The sequence below is a fragment of the Canis lupus genome, chromosome 35 (assembly GCF_048164855.1).
Source record: "Canis lupus baileyi chromosome 35, mCanLup2.hap1, whole genome shotgun sequence".
Classification (NCBI taxonomy): Eukaryota; Metazoa; Chordata; class Mammalia; order Carnivora; family Canidae; genus Canis; species Canis lupus.
Window position 1 is genome coordinate 26,736,981 of NC_132872.1, and position 13,101 is coordinate 26,750,081.

General features: G+C 39.5%; 1 protein-coding gene across 16 annotated transcripts in view; it reads right to left on the reverse strand.

Moving 5' to 3' along the window:
• Nucleotides 1–13,101, reverse strand: part of EPHA6 (EPH receptor A6) — an 872,277-nt gene that overhangs the window by 37,215 nt on the left and 821,961 nt on the right. The window lies entirely within an intron of this gene.

Sequence of the window (13,101 nt, forward strand, 5' to 3'; positions counted from 1 at the left end):
GAGGCCCTAAGCCCCAGTGTGACTGTATTTGGTGACAGGGCCTTTTTAAGAGGTCATCAAAGTTACATGAGGTCATAATGGCGGGCCCTACTCCAATAAGGCTGCTGTCCTTGTAAAATGAAGAGACACCAGACGTGTACAGGTACAGAGTAAAGGCACATGTGAGGACGCAGCGAGAAGATGGACATCTGCAAGCCAAGGAGAGGCTGGTCAGGAGAAGCCAAAACTGCCAGCACTCAGATTTCAGATGTCCACTCTACAGAACTGTGAAAGACAAGTTTTTATTGCTGGAGCCACCCAGTCTCTGGTATTTTGTTATGGCAGCCCTAGCAGACTAGCACCACCCTTATAAAAAAAAAAAAAAAAGTTTTTCCTAGGATGTACCACATTGCAAAATGGACCGTAAATCTTTATTTCAAATTCTATTCCAAGTGTCATCTTGAAATGGGAAGTGTGAGCTAGAATAAATCTTAAAGATGAAAAATTGTCACAGTAGTTTTAATGTAGGAGATATAATTCTAATTAATAAAAATGCATGGTAACACGAACTTGACCGTATGAACAGACTTCGATAATTCTGAGCATATATGGGATGGAGATAAGGAAGCTTTTGATTTTTTTTTTTTTTTTTTTTTTTTTTTTTAGTGGGAAGATATAGACTGAATTATAGTTGATCTCTTAAGTGCAAGATTAGGCTAAAAGAAAGAGGTCCTTATGATCTCCACACAGTCTCTATCCCCTTTCCTTAGAGGAAACACAGATGCTTAGTCTTTTTCCTTTTTTTTTTTTTTAAATTGAATGGACCAACAATCATTTGTGGCTTAATCTCAGCTACTTATTTTGCCTGTGATCCTGAATCATAGAGGTGGTGCACTTAGTGACCTTTTTCTCAAAGCTTTAATTACCAGATGTGTGTTTTAGGTTTCAGGAATGAACAAAGAGTACTTTAGGTTTCAAATCACAATCCCCGGAACATTACATGTTGCTTTACCATATGTTTATGAGGAAAAAAAAAAGTTACCAATGATGCTAATCAAAATGACCGAAAGTAACTCAAAAGACTTCTTGCTTCTTGGCACTTCTCTTGTGCGGCAACAAAGGGGGGAACAACCAGTAAGGAAGCCAGCTGCATCTGGATGGCTACTGAAAAGACTGTTAGCAGCCTCTTTTTCCTGTTTTTAAGTCCTACTCAGAGCTTGTTGTCTAAAGTGGGGTCGCAGCAGAAAAAGTGCTGAAGAAGCCCTCAGGAACCCTGTGTACCTGGAAACCCTCCAGCCCCTGAGGGGAGGTGCATTATTGTCATATTTAACATCTGAGGTTTAGAACCTGAGCCTCTAATCTTCAGTGGGGGAGACAATCAATTGAAACACACTAAGGTTACAGAGGCTTAATACTGAAACGAAAAAAAAAAAAACTTCCACTGAGAAATAAGAACACTTAAGTCTTTCTCCATTTCTCGTTCACTGGATTCGATGGTTCTCTTACAGGCAAATGGTTTGAAAAGACAACCATCTGCCTCTGGACTTTTTCTTTTTTCCCTGATTTATCTCTGTGGTACCCAGACTTCAAGGGATAGAAGAATTGCACTACAGAAAACGTATATACCATGCATAAAGATCAATTTAAGAAGTTTCTAGTGACAATTTTAACTAAATATTTTTTATGAGCTGCAAATTCTAAATGGAGTGAAACTCTTCTACAATCCCTTGTGTGACCTGGCCTAGTCTGAACTCTGAGTCTTATATTTCAGATATGAAAGATGAGGGATTTGAATTAAGGATCATAAAATAATAAACTACAGTGAGTTTTAATATTTGCCTACAGTTTCTCGGCTCCCATTAAATTGAGTAGACAGGCCATAGGAGTTGGTGCCTGGTCCATGTAAATAGGTGGCCTGGTGACCAACAGTAGAGAAGACAAGCACGCTCTTGTTTCACATCCCAGGCTAATAAGAAATGGTCACAGTAATCATCCTGAGCAGTAAGGAAGAGTTAAAATGACTTCATCCCTTTTAGTTTAAGAAGGCAACGGTATGAAAATATGTATTAGAAAGACATGAAGCTGTGAGAGACTCTTAACTCTAGGAAACAAACTGAGGGTCGCTGGAGGGGAGGGGGTGGCAGGGGTGAAGGAGGGCACACAATGTGATGGGCACCTGGTGTTGTACGCAACTGGTGGAGGGTTGAAAACCACATCTGAAACTAATGATGAACTATGTATGCTGGTAAACTGAATCTAAATGAAAAAATAATAATAAAAAAAAAAGATATGAACCCAGCACGTTGACTTTTTCTCCTTTTTTTGCTTTTGACTCTTAATGGGTTAAAATACACCTACCTAATGAACAAACACTGGTTATCTGGAAAACTCCTTATGTGGACACTTACTGAAGTCTGATGAAAGAGGCGTTAGGTTTACTGAGAGATCATTTTATAGTAAGATTTCTCGTCAGTGGGATGATGTGTGGCAGTGCTGGTGTGGCTGGTGGAGGAATCAGCACTCTGAGATCTGCCCTAATTCAGCCTGGGGCCCTGTCAAGTCAGAGTGAGCCTCAGAGATTCTCACATGCTAGTTACAGACGACCCTCCCTCCGGGGGGGGGGGGGGTATTCTTCTTTCTGTTGTGAATTACTGATCCTGAGAGGTAAGCCCATCCCTGAGCACCTGTTTCTAGTTTGTGTCCCTGAATTGACAAATCATAATATTATCGTGCATGATTATATTATATTGTGTGAACCTTTTAAAAGCTCATCCCCACCCCCTCTCAGAGGCCTATTTACTTCCCTTCTTCACTGAAGTCTGCTGACCTGGGGCAGCTTTGGCACTGCGTGAAGGTTTATCCTTATCTGAAATATGAGGATAATGTCTGTCCTTCTCTGAAGAAAGAGTGAGGACTATGACAGAACGAATTCATTCTGTAGTCACATGGGAGAAATCTGCTTCTAGATCCCTAGATAACATTAGTAGGTGGATTAAATGAGATTGTATACATGAAGTGCTACTTAGCTGCCACCATATGGGAGGCACCCAGTAAATGTTACTTGTCTCCTCAATTTACGCCCTTAAAATGTCTTTTTTTTTTTTTTTTTCAGACCCGCTTGGCAACTCCAGCCCGTATCAGCATCCCAGTTTTCTCCTCTAGAGTCACTAGCCCGTCCCCTACAGTGATCTTCTCACAGAAAAGCTTTGAGGAGCCAGAGGCAACAAATGGATTGTCGGTAGACAAGCTCTGAGTCAGTTCCTATAATTCAGACTCGTCTTGTCCAGGTTGAGGAAATCTGTCTGCTTTGGTGCAGCGAGTTCTGTTCTATGCCTACCTTCCTGCCATGGCACGACCAGCGCCCTCCCGAGACCGAAGACATTATTTCACACATCTGCTTCTCTCGTGAGTATGACAGAAGAATGAAGAATGTTCGTCTGTCATCCAAGAACATTATCTGTGGTTAGATGCTGGCAGCCAGATTTCTGCCTACAGCTGGATCTGCCTGATAATGATTCTCCAAGTAAATCCTGCCTTTCCCTGAGTGTTTCTCTTCTCTTCGTTGGTGGGGTTTGATACAGTGGGTAAGTTACAAACTTCCCCTCCTCACTAATAATGCACCCAAAGAAACACACACACACACGCGCGCGTTTGCACCAGCATCATGTGGTTTGTAGATGCCAGGTTGAGACGCTCTGGCTGCAAGCAGAAGATTCTTTTTGCGTAGTATTCTAACAATATAAGTCACTGGTTCTTAACCAATTTTTATAGGCTGATAGGGGCTGTGGAAATTTATGGTCAGTAGCATTGTCTTAGGCCACTAACATGAAACAACCACATTTACACCTTTATATAAGACAAAGGTGTCCTCACAGTTGTTTCTCATTCCAGGCTTTCACTCCTTGTGCCAAGGACCTTTGTGTAGGTGTTCCCTGAGGTCTCGCAGGGTTTTGGATGTTACTGACTCCATAGCTGACCAGCTGTTTGGCTTTGGGCTGAAATGGGCCTACAGGTAAAGCTTTCCATGGCTAAGTTTTTTGTTTTTTGTTTTTCTTTTTTCCCTCGTGTCTCTAAATGCCATAAAACAGGGTGTGGGCTCTCCAGAGTAGCATTGCTCCACTCCACTATCTCGCTGAATCTTCCTCAAACACACTTGCCCTATTTCCATTTTCCTCCTGGCTCCTGTGGGCATTGCTGTTCCCTTCCCCGACTGGAACTTCAACCCAACCTCCCTGTTCTGATTATGAAATGAACAATGATCTACTTTGGAAATTTACTTAGACTCTATTTTTCATAAAGAACAGGACCAGATGAGAAACAATTCCAAATAAACATGAAGAGCTAACTCACCAGCTTTGTTTTCTACTCTCTAAAAAACATCCCTGACCACGGGAGGAAAGACTTTCTGGTTCTTGTCTCCTCACATTATCTACCTGGAAATACACTACATTTTTATTCATTGTCTAAATGCATCAACGGCTCCGTGAATGCTAATTTTTTGTTCCTGTAATAAAACGGTGCTTATCGTGCTATTCAAAGCCTCAAGAATTAGAATCCTTTTCACCTGCTTCCTCTTAAATTGCTCCTGAAAATAATTCATTGCCACCTATTTCTCAGTGCTTCCTTTCGATGGGAACCTAGGTGCTACATCATTAAGTGAATAACACTGTTCTGGGGGACATCTGTTAAATTACATTTTCTATGCCATCCTACACGGCAGGATGAAGTAGGATACAATGTTACTGTAATGAGCTAGAATCAAACATATACATTATTATGAGGATTGCCATTGTGTCTGAGTGCAGACAACTTAAACACCACTGACCACCGTAGAGGTAATTTTTTTTTCTCTTCAAAACAACCTATCATTCATTATAGTTTTGTGAATACACTGTACGGTGAGGTCCAAAGGGGAGAGCGGATACTAATTGAGTGAAAAATCCTATTCCTACCCTTCCTGGGATAGGTATAGTGTAGCACTTTACCCTATATCTTTCTCCACTTGTCCCCCACTCTTAGTTTTTTCTTTTTAATCCCACTATACGGAAGACTAGCTACAGCTCTGCTCTCTCCTAAGTGCGTTTTAACAAAGTTTTCTTAAGCTTCTCATCTATACTTTTTATGGCAAAGACCTATGAACACAGAAGAAACAGTTCTAAAAAATGCACCATGGGTAGTAAAAGATTACTTGGGGCCATTGATACTGAGATATTTGATCATTAAATGCTAATATGATATATAACACAATAACACAAATGTCTACAAGGCATTTTTATCTGAATGGCCTCAAATGTATACCACTAAAGAGTGAATACTTTGCTCTCTTATCAGGTTGCCCTGTAAGAATAATACTAACAACAAGCATTAATCCTTATGCCATCTATCTACTTCCATAATCCAATGCTATGTATTTGCGGAAAAATTCAGATCCTGTCGTCATTAGGGAAGGAGACTACATAAAATAAGAAATGTCTACTTAAAAAAAAAGATTTCATTTACTTATTTGACAGAAAGATAGAGCTAGCACAAGCAGGGGTGTGGCAGAGGGAGAGGGAGAAGCAGACTCCCCAGTGAGCAGGGAGCATGATGAGGGGCTCAATCCCAGGATCACGACCTCAGCCGACTGAGACACCAGGCATCCCAGGTATGTCTATTTTTATGAGTATTATTTAAAACTCTTGTTTGAAAACAAATATTCAAAAGACAGAGAAAGTGTACAGGACTCGGGGGCATACACAGTGATTTTCATAAACCTGAGGGTGTTTACCTTGGAAGAAGAATGTGCACTATTGGGAGAGAAAGCGACTGTGCAACCCAATGTGTGGCTGCCAATCCCTATTGTGTGTGTGTGTGTGTGTGTGTGTGATCTTGGACAAATTACAGTCTCTGTAAATTGAGGGGTAATGGTTAGATGGTACGATCTTGCAGCTCCTGTGAAGGTTTAACATTCTATGTTTCGTTAGGACGCCAACACCCTAGTGAGTTAAAGCAGAAGGAACAACCACCACTTCTGTCTTAGGAAACACAGATCAAAAGGGTCAGTGCTGAGCTCAAGTTGCCTCCTGCATCATTATTACGCCCACAGGCACTTTATACATTAAATCAGACTCTGTGACAGACCCACAGTGCTGTGACCAGATGTATCTGAGAAGCATGTCCTCTCTTGCAGCTGTCTCATCAAGGGCTGTGATACATCAGATAGAGCAGCACTGTGACCTCAAATTACCCATTGTCAAAAAGGCGAGCTCTGAGTGTACGGCCGAGGAGGGGAGACAAGATGACATAATGACATCTTTAGAGGCAGCCTGTTTGGGGCCAGCCACTCAACAGAGGAGAGGCACAATCTTCCGAAAAACTGAGGAAGCATTACTCTATGGAAAGGACGGGGCTCAGGAGCTCACATCCAAAGGCCGGTAAGAGCTTGAGAAGAGTCTAGAAGTACCTGGACTTGGAAATACCAAAAAAAAAAAAAAAAAAAAAAAGGTTTATACAGATCAATCTATTTAGAAACTAGACTTTGTTGGAAAGAATTATTAAAATGTTAGTATTCTGAAGAAGTTTGAAATTTGTGATAAACTGAATACCATACGGAGGACAGTTTTCTTCTATCCTCAGTATCTTAGTTGAGGAAATCTGCGCCGTCAAACCTCTGTTCATTATTCCAGCGTGGGATGCTGTCTTGTTAACGTTTTCTTTAGCTCCTTTTTGGTTCATGACTAAACTGATTGCTCCTCTTACGCCTGCCCATGATACCCACTGTCGGCCTCGCTTGTTTGGCACCTAGGATCATGTACCTTCTATGTACTATTACCTAGCTCTTTAAAATGTGGATGTACTGTCTCCCCATAAAGGTTATAAAAGGTCTTGGAGGCCTTTGATTATTCTTTGTAATCTACTTTACGGCATTTAGCATGGTGCTATGAGTATAACAGAATTTAACAATTATTTGCTGAGGGGATGACTGGATGAGATGAATTAGGCAAATGATGTAAAATGAAAAAGCTCCGTCTCAGAACCATACTGTTTAAGTGGAATTCAAATCTCACTTTTTAGCTTCTTCTTAGTCATCATTATGGACTTAGTTAATGATAAGGAAAAGATGAAAGGGAAATTTCCCAATCTGAATCTTCAGTTTAAAAAAGGCCTTCTCCAGAAAGGCACTGAAGGTCACTGGTGGGCTTTCCTTTACTCATTTATTCATTTTCTTATTCTTTTTTTCAGTCAAACATCTTATTTTAAACACATCTCATGTGCCAGATACTTGAGTCACAAAGACATCCTCCTTGTCCTAAGGGGGATAATGTTACAGGAGAGACATTGATGTAAACAAATAATGGGAGTGCAGTGGGTCAGGGCTCTAACAGAAGTCTCTATCTAACTAGATACACCTGACACCAAAGCAGAGGAGGATCAGCTGTTTGGGATGGCCATGGGAAGAAGCAGAAAGATGACACAACAGAGGTAGGTTATAGGGAGAGTTTAAAAGAAATGTAGGAGTTTGACCAGTGAGACAGAAAGGCCAGGGCATCTCTTCAGAGAGAACAGAGTTCAAAGGCACAGGATTTTATAATTTGGGATGCATCTGTCACAATTTCTGTATGCAAAATTGTATACACTTGGGTTTGACAGATTTTTTTTTCACTCCAATTTTGTTGTGGCTTAAAGCTCTGAATCACGTGGTAAAAATGGTGTAAATAAGTTCTTTTAATTTTATAAATATAAGGAGATGCCAGGGATCCTAAACCTCTCTTTTGACCTTTTATATTGGATGTCTAATAAAAACATTAATTTTATTTCTTGCAGAATCACCTGCAACGAGAGTGTGCAATTGTGCATCATACCAGGCAGGTTGAAAGGTCTAATTTTACTTGCATAACATATTCACTGTTTTACAGCAGATTTTCCCAGTGAATAAATTTTGGAGAAGCAATGCTTGTAAAATAAGCTTCCAGCTTGTTTTGCTCAGACTTTAAGTGTATCACTTCGGTTCTGAAGCCTTGTTCATTGCGGACAGCAGATGGCTCTGGAGGACATATCTGAAATGCTGAGTGACGGAATCTGGATGTATTTGGCTGCAGACAGAACGAAGAAAGGCACGATCTCTATCATCTTCAAATATCACAAGCCAATGGCAAAGTTTTAAATAAAAGAGGGCCTATCAAAAACAAACAAACAAACAAAAAAAACAAACAAAAAATAGAGGGCCTATCTAGTTATGGGGTGGGGTATTTTAAGAGATCAACCTGCATTTCTATGAGTCCTTTCCATTTTTACCTTGGATGTCTTCTGGCTCTTTCTTATGTTACTCAATCTGTTCTTTGTCTTTTGTTCATTACTATTCTGTTTTCTCTTCCTCTGTTCTTGCTCCTAAGCATTTGCTGTATGTACAGAATGTAAGTTCCCCGAGGGAGAGATTTGTGTTCTTGGTTCTTTGCTGTTTTCTCAGAGCTTAGAAACGAGTCTGAGCATTACAGGTACTCAATATTAGTCACAGGAGTGTTGGAGATGTGGCGTAAGATCATGACAGTACTTACCATCTAATGGATGATAACGACATGTAATAAATGATGCTCTGAAATGTGATAGGTGCCAAGAGAGAGGAGAGTCAGGGAAGGCTTCCAAGAGAAAATATGATGTCTAGGCTTGGACCTTACAGGAGATTGGAGTTAAGCAAATAAAAGAGGTGTGAGGAAGGAAGAGATCAGGGATGGGGGGTAGGAAAAGCTGGTCTAGGTGGAAAGAACAGGTACAAAAGAGAGCACCACAGATTTAGAGGTATCAACAGAAGTTGCATTTGAAGAATAGGGTGGGAGAGACAGGCTAGAGAAACAAAGAGGGCAGGCAGGATCATGAAGGGCTTCCTAATGCCTGTACAGAATTCGGACCTATTCGGACATTTTCTCCTAATAGAAATGGCAATGGAAAACCACTGAAAGGCTTCAAGCAACTGATAAAGTCAGGGGGTTTCCTATTTTTTTAAGAATCACTTTGGCTGCATTGTAGGCTGCTGATAGGGGACTAGGAGACAAAAAGAGGGAAGAGGAGCAGCAGGAAAATCTCGTTAACATCTAGGGAATTAGTAATATTTAATAATTCTGTAATAGTCATACATGGCACATTTTATACACTAAAAACATTTCAATTCCTCTGATTACAGATTTGCCATATTCCAGAGAAGAATGGGATGACATTTATTCTGCTCAACCTATCTGGCATGGACAGTTCAAATCAATCACGTAAACAAAGTTAAAGGAGGAATATTCAAGAACTAATTTTGGAAAATTCTCAAGAACTTTCATGCAGTATGGAAGCATAATTTACATACATGTTACATTTATGTATTAGAACATATCCTTTAAGGACCTTCTAATTAGACTAGAAATATTTCTTATATTTAAAATTAATAATGCTATGTTTAAAAAACTTTATACCTTCTCCCATTTAATCCATAATAATTTTTGTGATTTATTACATATTAAATTTATAGTTTAAGTAGTTTACCTAGAGGGGAAGGACAAGGGTTCAATTCTTTTTTTTCTCTCTCTTGCTTTCTCACATATATATGTGTAGTGGGTAGAAGGAAAATTCACTCAGAAAGGTTTTTTTACTATTGTCATTTATGAAATTCTATAAGATCGATTTTTTGTTGCCCCCCCCCCCCGAAAACAATTTTTCTCAGGAAAAAGGACTTCATATGGGCTCAATATTATAACCCAGAGTATTCAACCCAAGGTCAAGTTATTGAAGCAATTCAGGGCAACAAAAACAGCAGTTCTGCTTGCCATAAGCTTCATCCATTATTTAAACACAAAAGAAGATAATTTATTTAATTGCGTTTTTGAGATGGTGCTTTTCATCTACATCTCGAGTCTGACATTTATTATATTTTGTTTTGTTTTTTGGTTTACTGGTGATTTTAAAGCCAGTGTTGGCTGGAAAGCTTTATGTGATGTGCAAGTTGCTATGTATTCGGTTCTGCTTGTCATATTATAGCTCTAAGTAAAACATCTTTCACAGCATTAAACTTGTTCTCATATCTTTCTGGTAAACAAAACTGAACTTAAAGCAGAGCCCAGAGAATTCAGGATGAAAAAAAAATCTATTTGAAGAAAAATACCTGAGATGTTAAACCCAACATACTATTTAACAAATAACATTCTAATTTTCAGGAAAGCTCCTTTTCGTTTGAGGATGGCTATGTATGCTTATATTTTTCATTTACAACATGAGTTTGGTCATTTCCAACTAGTCTTGGGTAGACATTTGCTAACCGTCCACAACCAGAACCATTTGGCTCAGTTTTACATTATTGACAGGCTCTCCCCAAATGGCTTTTTTTTTTTTTTCTGGAATCTAGAGGAAGTTTCATGTCAGCGTTGTACTGCATTAGCGTGGCTGTCAGCAACGCTTCCCCAGGGCCAACTGCTTTCTGCCTGACTTCAGCCAGTGCTGTCAATCTTTCACTTTCATGAACCCTAAAATGATCCCACCCTCCCTCTCCTGTATCTCTTTTCAAGGAAAGATTAACTCTCATAATTTAAGGAAAAGAGACATACTTAGTACAGTGAGTGCTCGTGTTGTGGATGACAAAATCGGGATGCTAGCCTAAACTGTATTAAACTTGGATTTCTCACTTAAGATTTTTGTTTGAATAGAAAATCCTAGACACTTTAACAGTTCACTCCGTTAAATAATGAAGTTCACGATAGAACCTCTAAAATAATGTTATTCAAGCAACCCATCCATGGGAGTTGAAGCTAGAATAATTTACATGCCACCTCCTAAAAGTATAACTACTGCGATGATAAGAAAAATAAGGATAAACTTGGTTTTTTATTTTTAAAGATTTTATTTATTCATGAGAGACACACACACACACACAGAGAGAGAGAGAGAGAGAGAGGCAGAGACACAGGCAGAGGGAGAAGCAGGCTCCATGCAGGGAGCCCAATGTGGGACTCAATTCTGGGTCTCCAGGATCATGCCCTGGGCCGAAGGCAGGTGCTAAACCGTTGAGCCACCAGGGCTGCCCAGGATTAACTTGTTGTGTCCATTATAGGACAGAAAAATGCTAAAAATTAATCATTTTTAGGCATATAATAAAAACTATCGCATTTAAAATAAATGGCAAAAGCCTACTTCTTAAAGTGTCTCTCTTTCCTTAATACTTATAAGTCAGGGTTCTTATGGTTTAAATTTTTGCTGAAACACTTGCTGCAACTTGGAAGCATTGTATTCCTAAGAAAATTCAAAACTCCACACTTTTATCCCTTTTTCTAAATGCTCATCCCTTTTGATGCAATAGTTTCCAAAAGTATTATGGAATTTAAACATTGCATCCATTTTTTTTTAAATAAAACTTTCTTATTTTGTCCATTGGGAACTTCTAGTAAGTAATAATAAAAAAAAAATCTTCATTAGTATTTGCCTTGTACCAAATCACCTCAGCAGTAAAGGAGAAAAAGTTCTTCCTCTATTCTAATTCACTGATCTTCACAAAGGTTGAAAGATAATAAAATATCTGATAAAAATGCATAGCTTTGACCCTTAAAATCTGTGTAAGTGAAAGGGGAGTGAATATTTCTGAATGCTAAAATCTGTACTACAATCATATTTTCCTGGCAGCCTGATTTAAAGGAGCTCCATGTGACAGTCAAGTTATACTAGCCTTGACAGTACAACCGGGTGAAAAAGATTCAGATCTGTTTTTATATTTAATTGGAGTGTCAGGGTCAGACTGTCAGAGCAGGATACTTTTGCCGGTTGTCAGAGGGCTACCTTTGAGAACACTGAATTAGAAATGCAGATGGCTGACATTATTTTCAACTTGGCACCCAATTTATAAATTTGGGAAAATAGGTAGGTGCCTCTATACATTATTTCTATTGCCTATGGTTTAAGAAACTGATTGCATTACACTAGATGGAGGATAGAAAGGGAGAAGGAAAGATTCCACGTGAATGTGAATGTCAAAAAATACAAATGATGCTGTACAACAGTCTAGAAGGTAGGTAACCATTATTGGATAAATTCAAATAGTAATGTTAAATCAGAATGAAAATTATATATATGCATACATATATGTACACACACATATACATTCCATGATCATGAGAAACATTTTCAAGTAGAGATATATTAGACTACTGAAGTCAACAAATTATAGAATGTGTCTTGCTAGTCTGAAATATGTATTAAATCTCAGATATAAATGCTTAGTGTATGTTTGCTGAAAGAATATAGTTGCCTGTTAGTGTGCTCTAATTCAGGAAAGTGGCCTGGCCATTTAATGTGACTCTCTGCCCTCCACAGTCCTCTGATCACCCCAAGAAGGAATACCCAGCCATCACAGGTCTACTAGGCGGTTTCTTAGGCTCAGGGGCTGCCACTACCCCTCAACAGGGAGCCCGTAACACTGCAAGGCTCAAAACTGAATAAGCCTTGTGGATGGTTGAGATCAATCCCTGTCCACTTATGTGTAGATATTTGTCCAGCACCGTTCTAGCTCATAGGTCTCATCAGAATAAAGTAATACTGGGATTTTTTATTCTAAAGTCTAGAATTATGTCTAGCACAGATTGCTTACCTTCTTGGCCTTCCACTCACTATCTGCTGCCAAATATTGGGAGGCTATGTTTCACCCACCAGCAGGGAGATCTTCTTCTTCACCATCTGACGCAACGCACCTGCTTCCTGGTCTTTGGCCTGTGACATAGTCTATGTAAGGTTTCCTAATATTTTACTCCTTCCTCGTGCCTTTTCCACTCGTCTTCCTGCCCTGTCAGGCCTGCTCTGGCCTACCGCTGACAGAACGCTGGCTCTGAGTACCACCTGTTTTCAGAATCCTATTTCTAAAAATGCAATGATTGTGGTTGGATTAAAATATGCAGTATTGAATATTTGTGATATGGAAGGACATTTTATATATATAATATACATACGGCTGTGAGTTATTGTGTGCGTATGTGTGCATACGCCCCTCTTCTGCCCTCGGTAGCCTACACCCTAGATGCTGCCATGCCTTAAACAGGAGAGGCTCTCTCTCCGTGGCCTTGACCTGCGACTCTGCTCATCTAAGCTAACGTTCATTTCCTGGACGTCATACAAACATTAAAGAAGGTG